Source organism: Mobula hypostoma, chromosome 5 (genome assembly GCF_963921235.1).
Source record: "Mobula hypostoma chromosome 5, sMobHyp1.1, whole genome shotgun sequence".
NCBI classification, from domain to species: domain Eukaryota; kingdom Metazoa; phylum Chordata; class Chondrichthyes; order Myliobatiformes; family Myliobatidae; genus Mobula; species Mobula hypostoma.
The window spans coordinates 50,687,628-50,707,805 of NC_086101.1; the positions used below are offsets into that span (position 1 = coordinate 50,687,628).

At 41.5% G+C, this 20,178-nt stretch overlaps 1 long non-coding RNA gene across 2 annotated transcripts; it reads right to left on the bottom strand.

The window, feature by feature from the left end:
- Positions 1-2,235: 2,235 nt before the first annotated feature.
- Positions 2,236-19,891, bottom strand: LOC134346201 (uncharacterized). Of its 2 annotated transcripts, none has more exons than XR_010017860.1 (4): positions 19,725-19,891; positions 10,593-10,625; positions 3,644-3,708; positions 2,236-2,481 (listed from the first exon to the last, which is right to left on the bottom strand). It is a non-coding gene; the product is annotated as an uncharacterized LOC134346201 (long non-coding RNA). The 2 variants fall into 2 exon arrangements; XR_010017861.1 differs by having other exon boundaries at positions 19,633-19,736.
- Between the last annotated feature and the right edge of the window lie 287 nt (positions 19,892-20,178).

The window sequence follows — 20,178 nt, forward strand, 5'->3', positions numbered from 1 at the left end:
GGGGAAAGTAGTTGAGGGTGAGACCCTGTTAGTAGATGCTCTGAACTACCACGAGGGAGGGGAGTTGACCGCTGAAGACACCTCAGTGAGAGAGAGGTCATGGCAACTGGACCCTAGCGGCGTGGAAGATGAAGGCAGCGTGTGAGTGGATTATGCGATGTGGTTTAATGTGCTGCATCTGAGGGGTGGATGTTGCCAGATCCTGAGGAGTGCGGCTGTTGAGCTGAAGACGGCTGTTACTAGTTCCCTAGGATTCTTCCGATCCGAAAAGATGCCCAAGGGCATATCCGGAGCCCCTGCATCCTTCCCCCGGGGCAGGAGGAAGACCATGGGGGAAGTGAAGGTGTGTGGAGTTTTGAAGTATGTGGATGACCGCCTAGAGCTTGGATTCGCCTGGGGGGACTATGAGGCGAGGCGAGTGGCTGAGCCCGGGCGACCGAAGCGAAGTGTCAAATGTGGAGGAGTTTTTGACCGGAGGAGTTTGGTGCAATGTGAGGAAAATGACCCGACATACCAGTTGAACTTCCTGGTGTTGGAAGAAACAACTGGAGGGTGAACATCCTTTAACTGCTGCTTTTCAGGTCAGGGAGGAAGAAGCTGGTGGGGTAACTGCATCCCAGACTGAGATGGCCAGGAACCCTGAGTCAGAACTGCGGATGCTGTGGCGAGAGTTGAAGGAGTCTCCGAAGAAGATGACGTCTCGACTGCAGGAGGCTGAAGGGGTAGCCCCGGCTAAATGTGTCAGTTTGAAGAAACTTAAACAGCAGCTACCGATCAAGGGAATGAGGAAGGATACGGATTCGAAGGATGATGTGCTGGACATGTGGTACATGCTGCTTTTCGCTAACTTCCCCGTGATTGAGGAAGAGACCTTTGGCCCTTCTCCCACTGAGTCAGGTGTAGTGGGGAGGGTTAGCTGTGGGCAGTCTGAGTTACGGCAGGACCAGGAAGGAGGAGAGGCGGGGCCCCAGACATGGGACAGGGGGCTCCGAGCTGTAGTGGTGGCCTGAGTGAGAGAGGAGTTGGCAAGCAGCCCGAGGTATCCCTAGTACTGTCTGAGCCTTTTGGGTTTAGGTGAGGGGGTACGGAGTTCTCGGAGGATTAAGAAGCTCCCAGATAGGTTGGCCTATGTAGCGCCTGTGGGACGGGGGTAAGGTCCACTGTTTGGGGAGCACTGTCACTGTGTGTATCTGTGTATGTGTGTGTTGTGTGTCTGCAGGACTGGTTGGCGAGTTATTTAGAAGTCATGAGGACATGACTTTATTTGGTGGGGGCAGAGTGTAAGGGGGTTTCGACTTTTATGTTACTGCGGAGGCTAATTAAAATGGCGTCTTTGTTATGTTAAACGCTGAGAAAGTTTGCGCTAGCATCTTGTTTTTGCTTTAGAGTGTGATAAGAGAGTGCTATTAACCAATTGGGATAGTTGTTATGGTTTTGGTGTATTTGAAGATACTGTATGCGCGGAGTTTTGGGGCAGAAGGCGGGAGAGCGAGACAGAGGATGGACGAGGTGCTGTGAGTCCGCTAACAGGGTCAGACCCTGGGCGGGGTGTTCAGCGAGGAGACGGAGACGGACTCGTGTGGAACGTCTGGTCGACCACCGTTGTTGGTCCCAGGCGGCCGGTCGAGGTGGTCCGAGGGGTCGCAGGGTGAAGAAGAAGGTCCTTGAGCTCCAACGGTTTTTGTGCACGAAGAGATTGAACTTTGATAAGTGTGGCACCTTTTATTTTCCTTTTATATTTTATTCTCTCTTAATTATATAGTTCCAGTAATATCTATAAACTGTAAATCATTTAATCATATCTGGTGTATTGTCTGTTATTTGGACGGCGTGGGGTACATCACACAGCATCCACACAAACGAATTACCCAGTTTGCCGGGGCCGAGGCATTGATAGAGGGGACAACCAGCACCATTTTCCCAGGTTCTGGTGTCATGATGAGAAGACATTGGAAATTTCAGCTAGAATGCAGATACATACTAAGTTTAAAACTAAGATTTTATTCTTAGATAGAATAAAATATGTTTATGTGGAACTATATAATGGGGAGTAATATGTATGTAAAAGGAACTTGAAAGACCAAAATTACAGCTGATGTTGGAAATTTGAAATAAAAATCAGAAAATGCTGGAAATACTGAGTAGATCAGAATGCACCTATGGAAAGATTCAGTGATTCAAAAATTTAAAATACATTTATTATCAAAATATGTATACAGAATACAGCTCTGAAGATTGTCCTCCTTCCAAGGCCCTTCATTAGACATCAACAAAGAGTCCAAGACTTGAAATTTCCAAAGTTTAATGAGTTTATTCAAAACAGTTCAAGGATTTGGTAACTTGCATGTTGGTGTATGTTGACCTTGGTGGGTGAGATAACAATTCGTAGGTATCGCTTCACGACTACAGCACTGAACTTTGGGAAATGCTTTCAAGGAACAAAGCAACATATCAACAACTTCTTTAAAGCCTGAGAATTTCCTGCAAAGTAAAAGAGCAAAAATGCAGCAAAATGAAATAAAGCTTCTTTTTTGAAATGAAGCTTTAATAACGTTAGTGACTTATTCTGGAAAGAGCGAATAGGGATTTTATGAATTTTTCATGATCTTTAGCATGAACTTTGTACAAGTAACTGCGAACCATGTTTTGAAGATTGGAATGTTATTCTTTTGACCTTGACAGTTCATGAAGCACTATTTCACTAGTGGCATGAAACCATTTTGTAAACAGCTTGATCTAAATTCTTAATTAAGTGGAACACAAAACTTTCTCTTAATGTTGGCAGGTTATCAGGAAAGAATAGTTTAGAAAGTAATTGTTTGCACAGTAAAATTTGACAAGCAAACCACACAAGATTCATAATATGTGCTATATCCTTTTTTGGTATAAAATATAAGCTCTTAGAATGATGTTTCTGTAAATAATGCTTGAACTTAAAATAACAGCTGCTGAGATTTTTGTTATATTGAAATTATACCTATACTATCAAACTGCTTATTTGAAGTTCAATCTCAGCAATTACTATTGTGTGACCTACAAGTGGAAATGACAACTGCGCTATACAGGGAATTGCTTCTCTTTCTGGATGGTATTGTAAAGAGAAATGTACAGGAAGAATCAAGACACAGAAATTGTCCTTTATTAATAGTGCTGAATCTGTATCAGGGCATCAAAGCCACAATTTTGGTTTTATTTTGCATGTTACCAATTTGCTGCTTTAACATCCGGTATTTTGATATCCAAGATTTGGAATCAATCCATGATGTCGCCTTGAATGTTAATCTTGTGCCTCTGAGAGGATTCAAGGGGTTGACTTTCGCTAAATATTCTTTTGCTTGATATTACTGCTGCTATTGAGGCCCTACTAACGCTTTGCCAATGGTAGACAGGCCATAATGGTCACATTTCCAACAGCAGATTCCCAAAAATGACACTCCATTTTGAGTTCTGCCATGAGATTGCCAGATGAGTGAGAGGAAACGACCAAAGGATGGTTTCAAGCCTTCTTGAAGAATTCTGCATCCCCATTGACGGAGGTAAACTGAGGTACATGACTACTTGATGTAAGGCTAAGGGTTCATGCAATGGCAGAACACATAGGTCCTGCAGAAGCAGTAGACCATATCCCAGCTTACATACACACCAGGCTTTCTACCACTTCTAATCCCAGATGAAGAAGAGTCTGGAACTCATCAGTCTCCTTGGAACCTACAAAGCAAGAGTGGAAGTAAGCCAATATAGACTCAATGGACTGCCTAAGAAGAAGAACAACAAACAGGACTTCATAATAAATTCACCAAAATAAGTTATCAATGCCTCTTCCTTATTCTAGTCATAACAAGTTAACATTTATTATGATGCTGTACTTCCAAAGATTTAAGCACTATAGAACAACTTACGCTTCATTACGGTATGAAGAGAGTGAGATCTTTATCCATACTTTCCAGTTTTGGAATTTTAATAGATTCCCTTTCACTCTTTGTAGGATGACAGGGAGTTTTCCCAATCTCAATGACATTTTATTTTATTGAAGAACCTTGTCACTAATTGGCTGTGGAACTCCTTGTTGTTCAGCAATGGAGAGCAATTCTAAAGAATGTTGCCTGCCATGCCATGCTTTTGATGGCAACATGCAAGAGAAATCATTGTTCCTTTGCTTCCTCTTAACTTCTTTTTCTTCTCTTTACTCCATTTGGGACATAGATGTAATTATGAACATTGATGTATTCTACAGAAGACATAGAGAAACAGGGAAACTTCTCACGTTGCTGATATTTTTGGAACACACGTAAAATCGATGCTCATGCCATCAGTTTGGAGCCACCCAGATGGAATATAAAGTAAACACAAAATAATCTGCAGATGCTGGGGTTAAAGCAACACTCACAACGCGCTGAGGAACTCAGCAGGTCGGGCAGCATCTGTGGAAAAGATCACTCGACGTTACGGGCTGGAACCCTTTGTCGGAACTGCAGAGGGAAGGGGCAGAGGCCCTATAAAGAAGGTGGGGGGAGGGCGGGAAGCAGAAGGCTGGTAGGTTCCAGGTAAAAAACCAGTACGGAGGAAGATAAAGGGGTGGGAAAGGGGAGGCAGGGAGGTAACAGGCGGGAAAGGTGAAGAAAGTATAGGGGAAAACACAATGGGTAGTAGAAGGAGGCGGAACCATGAGGGAGATGATAGGCAGCTAGGGGAAGGGGCAGAGTGACATAGGGACAGGGGAAGGGAGGGGGAGGGAATTACCGGAAGTTGAATATGAAGTGCTGTCTTCCAACCTGTGTGGCCTGATTGCAACAGTAGACAGTAGACTTTGGCCTATTGTGGCATGTGCTTCCAAGTACCCCAAAACCTCATCCTTAATAATAGATTCCAACATCTTTCCAACTATTCAAGTCAGGATAACTGGTATATAATGTCCTTTCTTCTGCCTCCCTCCCTTCTTAAATAGTGGAGTGACTTCTGCAAATTTTCAGACCTCCAGTCCAGAATCTGGTGATTTTTGGAAGATCTTTACTAATGCCTTCTCAATCTCTGCAGCTACCTTTTTCAGATCCCTGGGGTGTAGTCCATCTGGTCCGGATGACTTAGCTACCTGCAGGCTTTTCAGCCCCCCAAGCTCATCCTCCTTAGTAATGGCAATGGCACTCAGTTCTGCCCACTGACACTCTCACATTTCTGGCATTCTGCTAGTGTCTTCCACAGTGAAGTCTGATGCAAAATACTGAATAAGTTCATTCACCATTTCTTCGTCCCCCATTACTCCCTTTCCAGTGTCATTTTCCAGCAGCTGTATATTCACTCTCTTCTTTCTTTTGCTCTTTATATATCTGAATTTGTTTTTGTATTCTGTTTTATATTATGGGCTATCGTAACTTCATATTTTATCTTTCCTCTCTTTTTGGCTTTTCAGTTGCCTTCTGCTGGTTTTGAAAGCTTTCCAATCCTCTCTCTTCCAACTAATCTTTGCCACATTATATGCCCTCTCTTTTGCTTTTACGCTATCTCACTGTTAGGAAATTATTCATTTCTTAGCAGTAGGATCTTAATACTCATGTCAAATGTTTCAAAATTCCACACCCTATTTTGACGATGTCCTTGTTAAATTGAATAAGAGGGAATTTTAAGCTTACAAAGTAATTGATGCAGTCTAGCTGATGTCGGGATTTGCAGTTGTACATAGTCATAGTGTCACAGCTCAGAAAAATGCCCTTCAACCCATCCAGTCTCGGTTAAATTGATTTTATGCCTTGTCTCATCTACCTGCACGCAGGCCATACTCTCCAAACACCTCTGACTTCTCTTCCATGTACATACCTATCCAAACTTCCCTTAAATGTTACAATTAAACCCACATTTACTACTTCTTGCACCTTGTTCCTCATTCACACCACCCTCTGAGTGAAGACGTTACTATCATTCTCCTTTGTGCGTGCTGTGAAATTTAATCTTGATTGGATTACATCTGAGCAGAGAGACAAAGAATGAGATAGGTTTACAGTACAATGAAAAACACATATAATGGAGGTATGTGAGAATGGTAGGGGCCTATTGATGCAGAGTTCAAGTACATTGTTGCCCAAAAGTGGAATCACAGTCTGACAAGATTGTACAGAAGTTTTTTGGCAAGCTGGCTTTCAGCAATCAAGGCATTGATTATAAAAATTGAGAGGTTGTGGTGCGGTGAGGCCACAGTTGGCACATTATGTTCAGTTTTGGTCACCCTGTGTAAGAAACATGTTATTAACCTGGAAAGAGTGTAGAAAAGATTTACAAGGATGTTGCTAGGACTTGAGGAACTGAGTGATAGAGAAAGATTGGACAGGCTAGGACTTTATTCCTCAGGGTAAAGGAGGCTGAAAAATGATCTTATACTGCTGTATAAGAGCATAAGGGGCAGTGACAGGGTGAATGTATTCCAGCTCTTTCCTAGGGATGGACAACCAAAAACTAGAAGGCATGAGGTGGGAGGGAAAAGATATTGGAAGCACTTAAGGTTAAACTTCTTTTACATGAAGTGTGCTATGTATGTGATGGACTGCCAGAGGAAGTGGTTGACAAAGTTATGATGTCAATTTTTTAAAGACAGTCATAATGGTTCCATTGCTGAGGATATTGCATTGTGAAGAGTGTTGTTATTGTCCAAGTCCTTCTCTTTCTCTCTCTCTATACACACACACACACGCACGCGCGCGCACACACACACACACACACACACACACACACACACGCACGAATGCACACGCACATACACCTATTCAATATTCTACCTTATTCTTTTCACCTTAACTACTCACAAATCATACACAGAAATGAAGCAGAGTGCTGGATACTGGAACAGCAAACATGATGCTGAAGGAACCCAATGGGCCAGGCAACGTCTATAGAGGGTCAAGACAAGGTCTCACCCTGGAAGATTGACTATCCATTTTCCACCACAGATGTTGCCCAGCCAACTAAATTCCTCTAGCATCTTGCTTTCTGCTCTGCTCTCGAGAAGGAACGAAACAGTTATGCAGAAAGACATCAGCCTAAGACATTAACACTGTTTAATCATGGATGCAAAGTTTTGGTTCAATTTTGTTTTAGTTCAGGAAGTTTGTTTTTGACAATTGTCAGCATTCACTCAGATGGATAAAATAAGTCTATTTTATCCTTTACAATGGTTGACTGCGATATATACAATTTCTTCTGTTCTATCCACCCTTTTCAAAACAAGTAGAGAAAATCAGTGTATTAAACAGTCGTTCAAATCCAGCTCATGCCAAGATTGTTCATTATTTTTATTTCTTAATTTGAACTTTGATTGTAACTAAATGAAGGAATACAAATAAAGTTAAGGTCCAAAAAGTTATTACGGTTATTGTTATGCTGTAGTTTTATAATGTGTCAGTTTTTGCAGTGGGATGGAACATGTCAAATTTGTTAGTTTCCTGAAACATGTCCAGAATTTTCCATTAATTAAATTTATTGCCTTTTCAAGAGGATTATGACTGGCTATTCTCTTAGTCATCAGTTCTCTGTTGGATGGTTGTGTGGGCCTGTCATTTAAAGCACTGACTTGTGAACTATTTGACAACACAAGTTTGTTATGGTACAGTGTAACATGGCAGTGTAAATAATCTAAAACTGAAGGGCCAGTTGGTTTTACATTAGAACAATACCCCAGAAATTTCCCAGTGGGGCATGGTGATCCACAGATTTGGAATTTTAAACCATAAAGTTGCAGCAACAAAGGATAAGTGCATAAGAAACAGGAACAGGTATTGTATATGCCATATGGTTTTGAAATCTTCCTCCACTTTTCCGTCTGTTCTCCGATGCTGTCCAGCTATTTGGCCTCAAATATAGTCAATGGTTCAGTCTCTAGGGTCTCTGGTGAAGACAATTCCAAACATATTTAACCTCTCATTACTTCTCATCCCCTCTTAAGGAAGCAACATCTTATTCTTAAACTAAGTCCCTTCATTCTGGATTTGCTCACAAAGGGAAACATTTCACCTCTACTTGTTAATCTTGATCAGGATCTTATCTGTTTCAGTGGGATCTCACAAAGGGAGGGAAGCCAGGAGTCTGTCATACTGAACAATAGATTTCAGCCTTATTATTGGGGGACGTTTGAGAAACTTTGTCTTGTTATTCATTAATTGGATGTAGACATCATTGGCAAGACCAGCATTTACTTCCTATCTTACTGATCTGTAGGCTCTATGGCTACTGTGCACTAACTGTGAATGTAGGGAGCCTTTTGTGTAGTCTTAGATCATTCTGAGTTCTGTTGGATCAGGACTCAAATGGGTAAGTGACTAGTGTTCCACTTCACTTCTGATGTTTGCCTTGTAGATGGTGGGAAGGTTTTGGTGGAGTCACTGAGCCCTTGGCTTGTTGTGAGACCCTCTATTGGTCAAGCTCGGTCATGGATGTTACATCCCAGCTGTGTATCTACATGGTACACAAACCACAATGCAAGCTAGAGCAATACAATATAGAGAGCAAGTTGTTGCCCATGTATCAGGCTACTCTTCTCCATGCAGCTGATGTATCCAAAGGAATCCAATACAGTTTGGCACCAGCAGCATTGCAGGAGTTGCCAGTCTGCATTGAATTCAATGTACAACTGCCTTAGGGACTCCAGCTCTGGAGTTTTCCCAGGGTTTACTCGAAAGCCCTCCCCATAAGGGGATATAACCACAAGCAAGTGCAGGTTTGAATTCCTAGATGAGCTGCCAACTATGGCTGATGAGCCCCATCTGCTTAAAGCAACTGATTTTAAGGCATCAATAACCCATTTTTTTTGCCCCTTCTCCTTCAGTAGAAATGGTTTTGCTGAGCTTAGTAGCTAAACCACACATGAAGACTAGGACCTGGACTTGGTTGTCAGAGGCTATTCAAAATGCATGCCAAAGGAACATTTAGTAAATAGCAGGAACTTGTCCCCACTACCACCTCTGGCTATAACAACCTTAAAGAACTGGCTTGTTATGACTCACCCAAGGTAAGTATTTGTTCATTGGTGACCTGCAGAATGTAGATGGCGTGGTTTTAGCAATAATAGTGGTGTTGAATATTAAGGGTATTTGTTCAGGCTTTCTTGCAAATATGGTAATTTTCTAACACTTATGTGCATTATTGTACCTTGCTGTCATGGTCCGGTCCGTGGACTGCGGACTCCGGGTCTTCCGGCTGGCCCTTGTTTCAGTTGGGCTTAATCATAGGCACCTGATGCTCATCTTGGGGCTGGGAATATAAGTGGCCCTGGGTTCTAGTGTGGGGGTTGGTTCATCTTGTCAGTATCCTGTCCTTGCCTCTGTGGGGTAAGTCAGGCTGTCTTTGCCGTTACCCTGCAGTTGGATCTGACCCTTCCTGTCCTTGCCTCCGTTTGGTAAGCCAGGTCGTCTTTGCTGTTACCCTGAGACTGGACTGTTCCCTTCCCTTCCCCTTCCTTCTGAAGCCTTGCCCCGCAACCTATGTTTGGAGCCTTGCCCTGCAACCTTGTCAAGTTCTACCACCAGAGCGAGACTGGAGCCTTGCTGTGTCAAGATAAGGAACTGTCTATCCTTGAGTTGGAACTGTCTCCGTATCCATGCCTTTGCCAGGTAGGTCCAGCTGTTTGCCGCTACCCAGTGTTGGGAACTGTCTCGGTCGTGTTCAGCATTCAGTGTATGAGTCCCGGCCCTATGTTCTGTTCCCAAGGAGGGATCCCAGCTCTGTGTTCCATATCCCTGTGTTTCTGTCTTTCAAGTCCAAGGCTCCGTGTTCCCGTGCTCTAGACCAAGGCTCTGTGTTCCTGTCCTCCCCAAGGTCAAGGCTCTGCGTTCCTGTCGTCACAATTCCAAGGTTCCGAGGTTCCTGTTGTCCCAAGTCCAAGGTTCGGCTGTTCCTGAGTACCAAATCAAGGCTTTGTATTCCCGTCCTGTCCATGTGCCTTGTCCTGTACTGGAGTTCCCTCGTCTTGCCCAGGAGTCTCTCGTTCTGTCCTGTAGCCTTGCCTAGTTCTGTCTCCCAAGACGACATCATGTCTTCGCCTAGTTCCAGAGTCCGAGCCTGAGTCAAGACCCGGGTTCTGGGTCCTTGTCCAGTCTCTGGCTCGGAGTCCAAGCCCAGGCTCCAAGTTCCTTGTCCTGGTCCCACTTTCCTAGCCAAAGTCCTAGCCCAAGTCTGTGTTCCTGTCCCAGCTCCTAGTCTGCATCCAGTCACATCCCTAACTCTAGTCCTAGTCCTGTTCCTAGTATTTCAGTGTCTGTGTCTTGCATTTGGGTCCACTCCCAGCGCCCCCCTTATGACACTTGCTCAATGGACTGCTTCACATACTGCTACTAATTGAATTGAACCTCTGAATATATTAACTTTTGTCCTCAAGATAGATGGAAGGTTGTTACTGAAATGACCTAACTTGGTAAAGTCTGGAATAATGCCATCAGGAACTCTACAGTGATGTCTCCATATTGAGATGATTGACCTCCAACAACTAAAAATTTTCTTTGTGAAGTATAACTCCAGCTGTCAAAATATTTTTCCTTTGATACCCATAGACTTCACCTTTGAGAGGGTTTCTTGAGGTGCCATTCAATCAGCTACCCTCTTGATGTCACTCTTACCTTACTTCTGGTATTTAGCCCTTCAATCCATGCCTGGAATAAAGTCAAAAGTCAAAGTAAATTTATTATCGAAGTACATGCATGTCATCATATAATACCTTGTGATTCATTTTTTTACAGGGAAATAAATTAAAATGATATAATTTAGGAAAAACTATACAGAAACAAAGACTGATAAACAGCCAATGTGCAAACTAAAATGAATTGTGTACAAATAAATAGTTAAATAGTACATGGATGGATAGATAAATAAGTAGATAAATAAATAACGCTGTGAACACGAGTTGTGGCCACAATCAGATCTGAAATCACATATTCCTGGTGAAGCCCAATTGAGTTATTGGTTAGTAGAGCACCTTCATAGCAAAATTCTTAATACATTCCATCATTTTACTTAAATTAAGATTGATTGGATGGTGATTTTCCAGATTGGATTTGTCCTGCTTTTGTGGAAGGGAAAGGGCTGGACTGTTTTCTACCTTGTCAGTGAAGTACCAGTACGGTCATAATTCCGAAACAGTTTGGCTAGATACACTGTAAATCTGGAATTCTAGTCCATAAGACCATAAGATATAGGAGAAGTAGGCCATTTGGCCCGTCAAGTCTGCTCTGCCATTCAATCATGGGCTGATCCAAGTCTTCCAGTCATCCCCACTCCCCTGCTTTCACCCCATATCCTTTGATGCCCTGGCTAATCAAGAACCTATCTATCTCTGCCTTAAATACACCCAAAGACTTGGCCTCTACAGCTGCTCGTGGCAACAAATTTCACAGATTTACCACCCTCTGACTAAAGTAATTTCTCCACACCTCTGTTCTAAAAGAATGTCCTTCAATCCTGAAGTTGTGCCCTCTTGTCCTAGAATCCCCTACCATGGGAAATAACTTTGCCATATATAATCTGTTCAGGCCTTTTAACATTCAGAATATTTCTGAGATTCCCCCTCGTTCTCCAGAACTCCAGGGAATACAGCCGAAGAGCTGCCAGACAATCCTCATACGGTAGGCCTATCATTCCGGGAATCATACTTGGGAATCTTCTCTGAACCCTCTCCAATGTCAGTATATCCTTTCCAAAATAAGGAGTCCAAAACTTCACACAATACTCCAAGTGTGGTCTCATGAGTGCCTTAAAGAGCCTCAACATCACATCCCTAACTCATTAGAACTGCATTTGTTACCAGAGCATTTGTCAAATCCAATGATCTTACACATTGCTTTGTGCCTCATAAAGTGCATTAGGCTGAGCATAGACTGGGTTCTGTGATTGTTTAGATCTCATGAGGAACACAAGTTGGATCATCCATTTGACAAAAGTAATTGAATGTACCTTGTCTTTTGCATGCACATGCTAGGACCACCATTCATGAGAAGACTTCTGCTCCAATTAGCTGTTGTCTATCACCATGTATGACTATTTGTGACAAAACTACAGAAGTTTGATCCAACCTGTTGGTAGTGGGTTGGCTCAGCTCTGTCTATTCCATACTTCAGTAGAAAGCTAAATATGAAATTAAAGTGCTATTCTTTTCATTTTGGAAATCAGGCCATGTCTCTATACTTCTATGAAAGATAGTTTACTTAAAACTTATTTGAAGAAAAATTACCATCAAGATACTTTTGAACTTTTATTTTCAATCAAGTTTTGCATTGGTAAAAATAAAAATGGGATTTTGTTCTCTGATACTCAAATATTTGTAATTCTGTTGCTTTGACTAACGTCATCCATTACTGTGTCCTTCTTCAGTTCACAGGACATGGAGGTGGTTGTTTAGTGAAAGAAGAATGTGCCTTTCCAGAAACTACATTAAACAGGAGTTAGACAGGAAGTACTGTGGTCAGCTGTCAGACTCTACAAATTACAGATAAAATTACGAATGTCAAGCTGACAGATGGCAGTGTTTATATGAGTGTAATCTCTTTACTTTTAGGTACAGTAATCTGAAGAAGTATCATCATTCAGCTGCCTATTCTGTGGCTTTTCATGAACAATCTGAGTTTCCAGTTTGTATGGGAATATTTATCTGATTCCCATGGCTTTAGTCATAGATGTTGTAGTCTCATCCATTGGTTCTGCAGCATCCTGAATGTCTGTAATTCAGTTTGCAGTGTTAATTTTTGCAAAATTATATTTGTACTGGACTGTCTCGCATTTTCAGACATACTGGACACTGTAGCTCAATTCATTTCTCCTACCTTAATGTTATGCCAATTATGTCTTAGATTAGTTGCTCAAAAGTATATTATTTTTATTTTTCTATTTCTAAAATAAGTAAAACATAATACATTTTAATCAATAAGTTGATTGTTTACCATTCCTTAAAATATTATTTTAGAAGAATTGTTAACCCATCAAGAATAGATGAATCAATTGTTAATCAAACTGCTTAACCTCTTTCCTAATACTATCAAGAGTAACTTCAAATAATTTTAATTTCAATCCTTTCTGAGGATATGACACAATTAGAGATTGAATGGAAATGGTTTGGTAATTCTGGCTATTTTGAAAACTGTAGTCTCCCAAGCTTCTGTCACTTTGCTTATGATGAAGTGGAGACTGATTGTGCAGTAATTGAATCATTAGATTTGCCCTTCTGTTAGTGAGCAGGACACACACAGACCATAACAAACAAGAGAAACTCTGCAGATGCTGGAAATACAAGCAAGACACACAAAGTGCTGGAGGAACTCAGCAAGCCAGGCAGCATCTATGGAAATGAATAGAGTCAACTTTTCAGGCCGAGACCTCTCCTCAGGACTTCCTAGACAACTCTCCCCATTACTGGGTAGAATCAGTGTCGATACAGAGGCAAAGCATGTCTTCAGACCTACTGTTGAGATGTGATCTGATCCCATATCCTTTGCCATATCTAGTGTCAACAGGCATTTATCCGTATCAAGTGAAATGAATCCATTTGGCTTCATCCTGGCTTCTGCAATGGCAGGAGTCCAGGAGGAGGCTGAGATGGATCATCTGTTTGACACTTCTGGCTGGACATGGATCGGGACGCTTCAGTCTTGTCTTTTACACTTAGATGCTGGAGCCCTCCACCATTAGCCATGGAGATCTCCTCCATTTAGAAACGAAGGTACCTGAGAGCTTTGATTTGACCCAGTGGTTTTGAGATCAATGAGCTCTATCTATCGCATGCTTTGTTGCAGCTTCACTAGAATAGCACCTTGCTTTTTTGTGTACCTGATGTATACCCTTCCAGAATTCTCGCTGAACCCTGACTGATCCGTTATCCTTTGGTTTTATATAATGATAGAGAGTGTGAATAAACCTATCAAGTGCCCTCTGAAAGAGAACTTCCCCATCCTCAGGAATGGCAGAGAACTATAATCTTAGTGCTAAAACAAACACTGAAGCATTCACAACAATGGTGCTGAGGTTACTGATTCTGGTGTGCATATTTCTGCTGCTGATAATGCTTCAACGTGTCCAGATTTGAGCTGTCAGACCCATTCTGAACCTATTTCACTTAGCAGAGTAATAGTACTACACAACATATTGGAAGGTTTCCTTAGTGTAAGGAAGGGACTTCGTATCCAGAAGGAGTAAACAGTGATCATTTCTATTGATATTATCATCGTCAAGTGAAACTGCCTCAAGTAGACTGTTGGGAATCTAAAATATGAGAAAATTTCCTGATGCTGGAAATCCAAAGCAACACATACAAAATGCTGGAGGAAATCAGCAGATCAGGCAAAATCTATGGAAAGGAGTAAACAGTCGATGTTTTGGACCGAGACCATTCTTCAAGACTGAGAGGGAAGAGGGGAGATGCCTGAATTAAAAGGTGGGGTGAGAGGAGAGAGGCTAGCTGGAAGATGATAGTTGAAGTCAGGTGGATAGGAAAGGTCGAGGGCTGGAGAAGAAAGAATCTGATAGGAGAGGAGTGTGGACAATAGGAGAAAGGGAAGGAGAGGGAGACCCAAAGGGAAGTAATAGGCAGGTAAGAAGTAAAAGGTCAGAGTGGGGAATAGAGTAAGGAAAATTTTGTTTAGCAGAAGAAATTGATATTCATACTATTAGGTTGGAAGATTCTCAGACGGAATATAAGGTGATGCTCTTCCACTCTGAAGGAGGGAAATGGAAATGGGAATCAGAACTAAATTGTTTGGCCACTGGGAAGTCCCACTTCTGGCAGTTTGTTAATTTACAATGTAGAAGAGGCTGCACTGGGAGCCCCAGACACAATAGATGACCCCAGCAGATTCACAGGTGGAGTGTTGACTCACGTGGAAGGACTGTTTGGGGCCCTGAATGGAGGTGAGGTGAGGAGTAGGTGGAACACTTAGGCTGCTTGCAGAGATAAGTGCCTGGAGGGAAGATTTGTCGGGAGGGATGAATGGACAAGGGAATTGCAGAGGGCGTGATCCCCGTGGAAGGCTGGGGCGAGGGTTTACAGATATATTTAGTGGTGGGGTCTCTTTAGAGATGGCGGACATTGCTAGGAATAATGTATAGGATGCAGAGGCTAATGGGGTGGTAGGTAAAGACAAAAGGGAACCTAGTCATGTAGATTTACCTCTTGTGTGTGCACATTCAATATCTGGTGCAGCCCTGTCCCTCAGGACTCAGCCAACTCATTCAGTAATAGTTTTCCCAATCTACTGCTGGTGATAGACATCGAAGATCCTTACCCAGGTTACATTCTATTGCCTTGCTGCTTCCAGTGCTTTTTCTAGGAACATCATCAATTGAGAGAGAATGGTAGCTAGTAATAAGGAGGAGATTTTTATGTCTGTGTGCCGTCTGATGCCATGAAACTTGAATTTGGAGTTAATCTGGCAGTCTCCAAGAGCTGTGCCCCGTTGTATCCTATCAATGAACCAGCCTTGTTACTGGAATGAAGGAGGATTCAGCCACATTGTCCATCAGCTCTGATTTTACGAGTACAATTATGCCAGACTGCTGTTTGCTTTATCAGTGTGATAGCACTTACTGATTAGGCATAGTTTCTTGAATGTTTTTGAAGAATGATTTACAGTATCAACTGCATAAGATCATGTTTAACATCCAAATATATTTCTTAAGTCAATGCCAGGTGGTCCATCTGCTCTCATGCCTTCTCTGTATGACTGTAATGGTGACATTATAACTGCAAGGCTTTCCACAACATTAAAAAGTCACCAATATACAAAATCAAGAAACAAACTGCTACAGGAATTCAATAGGTCAGGCAGCATCTGAGATGAAAATGGATAGTCAACATTTCAGGTCAGACCCTTCATCTTCTGCCTGACTCATTGTGTTCCGCCAGCAGCTTGTTTGTTTTTTATCTCTCCAGATACCAACCAGCACCTGTAGCCTTTTGTGTCTAAACATACAATACCATTTTAACAGAAGACCATAGAAAATTGAGTCCTGAAGTTCATTTACACCTCGGATACTTTTGACTATTGTGATATATTGGCACCAGAGTAATTTTTGTAGCATACAGGCCAAAAGAAGAATATATTGGCAATCATGAAGGAATGGAAATGAAATGAAACAAGAACTATTCCAATGGAATAAAAACAGAAACTCTGGAAGCTTAGCAACAGAGCGAGGTTAATACTCCAGGGCGGTACCCCTTCATTAGAACCTGAAGACAGCTGAGATAAGCAAGTTTTAAGATTCAGAGGAAATTGCGAGGGAAATATGAAAGGGAAGTTGTGTCACACAGTGGAGGAGAGAAAAGAAGACTGGCAAAAGGGATGATTACATAGGTCACAAAACCTTACACTATTCATTCCATCAAGGCAGATTGTATTGACTCTAATATAAGGATGTTGTGAGGAGATTTAAATGGAAATTTCAGAGCTCGGTATCCAGCTCACCAAAGATAAAGTGAGTAAAATTAGATACATACAGTACAAGAACCTCGAAAGGGTGGAACAGATACCTTGGAAGATTGGACTCTTGGGAAAGGCTGTAAAACGAATGAAGGGTGATGCTATGGAATAACTTGAAAACAAGAAGGAGAAATTAAAAAATACAGCTAGGGTGATAAAGAAAGTCAGAAAATGTTAGGGTGATAGCTGAATGGGTCTTGGTACAATGAGATATGGAAATCTTTTTGATGGTCTTAGGTTTTTGTTGAAATGAGGTATAACTACAAAGTCTTCACCTGCTCTGCCTGGGTTGAATCTCAGGTCCAAAATATTAAAAGTGAACAATATGTGAAAACACGTAACATGTGTTTTCAGTGGAAATATTATCTCTTAAATTATTAAAGGTCAATATAGATCCCAAGTCATCGAAACAGAACTTACAGATTTAGTGATTCCCAAATAACATACAAGAACTTCACTATTTTAAAATATTTACGCAAGTTTCTTCCTGCAAACTTATGACTACCTTACATACGTTTTTTAAAATCTTTTGACTGCAATACACTCCATTTTATTAAGTGAGTTTGATTCATTTTGGGAGGAGGTGTCATTTTAACATGCAAAGTTTTGAGGTATATATTTAGTTTTGATTCAGTGGAATTTTCTTTTCATTTTCAGCCTATTTTTCTGGTAGCAATGTCTCTGAAAGAATGATTCAAGAATTTACAGATTTTGTCAATATTAAGATAGTCCATTTTTCAAAGTCAGCTTTTTATGTTCATTGCAGTTTGTGATAAACTAGAAAAAATTCATTTCAGCTTTTAGTTAGAAACAGAAGTTCTTTGCAGAAATATTGAAAAGAGATCTTGTCTTTTCAAAAAAAGAGAATATCAAAAACTTCTATAGATGTACCATGGGGAGCATTCTGACAGGCTGCATCACTGTCTGGTATGGAAGCGGCGGGGGGGGGGGTGCTTCTGCACAGGACCAAAAGAAGCTACAGAAAGTTGTAAAATTAGTCAGCTCCATGTTGAGTAAATAGTCTCCATAGTATCCAAGACAACTTCAAGGAGTGGTGCCTCAGGAAGACGACGTACGTTATTAAGGACCACCATCACACAGGACATGCCCTCTTCTCATTATTGCCATCAGGAAGGAGGTACAGAAGCCTTAAGGCACATACTCATCAATTCAAGAACAGCATCTTCCCCTCTGCTATCCAATTACTAAATGGACATCGAACCCATGATCACTACCTCACTTTTTAATATATATATTCTGATTTTGCACTATTTTTAATCTATTCTATGTATATAGACTTACTGTAATTGATTTAGTTATTTTCTTATTTTTCGTTCTGTGTTATCGTGTATTGCATTGTACTGCTGCTGTTAAGTTTACAAATTTCATGACACATGGCGGTAATAATAAACTTAATTCTGATTCTGAGATAATAATTGGGTTCAGTGCTGTTAAGAAATACAAATTTGTAAGTCTAGACATAGCATGCTCTTTTCAGGTGTATCAAAGATTATTATAATCAACTGCAGAACATTAAGGCTATTTCTGCAGGTTTTGTGCTCAATGTTAATTACATACAACTTCCATTGGATTTGACAGCTGAAGTTATATCCTGCACTGACTGGTTGGATGAAGGTCGTCCCTGGTTAACGGCAAGAAAACTTTGTATCCACCAGGCAGAAAATGCCTGTTCCTCAGATCCATCCCATCATTCTCCCAAATGCTCACTCAGCTTTTACATAAGCCAGGAATCTATGGGGTGGGCTCATGGTTGAGTGAACATATCCCCATGTTCTCAGACTTGACTCCTGAGGTTCTGATTGTGGAAGTTCAGATGACATGTGATAATCTGAATTAGTTGAGGAAGAAGAGATGAAAAACATGTCTTCTTGTCTCTGTCTTAAATCATTTGGTATAGTTGCATGCACTTCTTGGAGAGAAACACTGTGGAAGTTCATTCTCCTGCTGTCTCCCATTAGGTATCCTATTGAATGGATTAGTTCAGCATTTACTGCTTTTAGGGGAGGTTTTCAGAGAAGAACTGGACAGCACTGTGATGCTGCTGCAAAGACTGCTGCCTCACACCTCCAGTGATCCAGGTTCAACCCCGATCTCTGGTGCCACTTCAGGGGAGTTTACACATTCTGCTTGCCACCACATGAGCTTTTCCTCTGGGTGCCTTCGGTTTCCTCCTATGTGCATGGGCTGATAGTTTAACTGGGCAATGAAAAGCTTGCCCCTAGTATAGGTAAATGATAAGACCTGGAGTGTCAAGGGGAGCGTGGAGAGAATAAAGTGGGATTGGTATACGAGGGTATCATGGTATTCCTGAATAATACAAATCAAAAGCAGCTGCTTTATTGCCATCAAGTACCCATTATACAACTTCTATCCTATTTTATCCTCTTGCATCAAATCAATTTCTTTTTCTTCCTCTGCCATCTAGATCAGGGGTAACCTACGGAAGCCAACTAACCTACTAACTAGCAAGTCTAGTATGTGGGACAAATCTAAAGCACCTGGGGGAAACTCTCAAAGTCAAAGGTAAAGCATGGAAACTCCACTAAGGTAGCACCCAATGTCAAGATTGAGGCCAGCTCTCAGAGGCAGAAATGCTTGAAGGTCAGACAAGGCTCAGTGAGCCTAAAGGTCTATTTCCATTTCTACTTCATTTTCCTCCATTGAGGAGTTGGTTGGGATTTTCAAGTCTTTACAGAAAGAGTCTTGAAGTTGCGATGAACAATAGAGCGTGGAAACAGGTCTTACTGCCCAAATCATCCTGACAAGCTTTTCAACATGTTTCGTGGTTCCTGTTCAGAGCTTAAGTTCTAAGTGAGCATGAAATGGTGAGCACCCGTTAAATTATGAGTACCTATTAAATAAGCTGACAATGGGAATCAACATCATTATTACTGCCAAAAATCCAACCTTTGGTAGATCAGGTCATTATGGAATTGTCAGCTAATTTCATACAATGAGGACACACAGAGATGCTGGAATTTGGAGCAAAAAGCAAATTGCTGGAGGAACTCAGCGGGCATCTATGGAGGGAGATAAGTCATCAGCTCTTGCATAAGGATGAATGATAGAGTGGAGCTGCTTCAAAGAACACTAGCAAACCTCCTAAGTGCCAATTTACTGCTTAACAAGCCCCAACTGGTTGTTCCTAGATAATAGCAAAATGTTATCTTGCACTTACCACAGAATGTATTGGTCTTTCATCTTCACAGTGCATTTTTATGTCCTTACCAGTTATTTTTGGTTTAAGAGTGGAAAATATCAGCTGTGTACCTTCTGTTCTTGATGTGGATCCTTCCTGTGCGTTACAGGAAACCTTGCGAGGATAATAACAAAATCCCCTTTGTTTCCACAGAGGTTCATGCTGCTCTACATAACCCATGCACTGGAGCTTCTTTTGAAGGTTTTTATTTGCTGGCTTTAACTCTGGAGAGTGAATTTAATCCTTCTTTTAATCACGGCAACAATGGTATGCCTGATGCATTGAAGCATCTACTGACGCCTGCTTGAACTTGTTTAGTCTGCAGTGAGAGACAGGGTTGATCTGAGTGTACACAAATACACAGGAAATTACTGAACAGTGCAACTTCTGTATATACTGGTAGCTTCTCAGGATAGACAAAATATTGTTTACGCCCAGGCTTATGATGAAACAAGTACAAGTAATTATTAGAAGTTATTCTGAATCCTCTTGCCTACATTTCACATTTATTAAGGCATTAGTTTT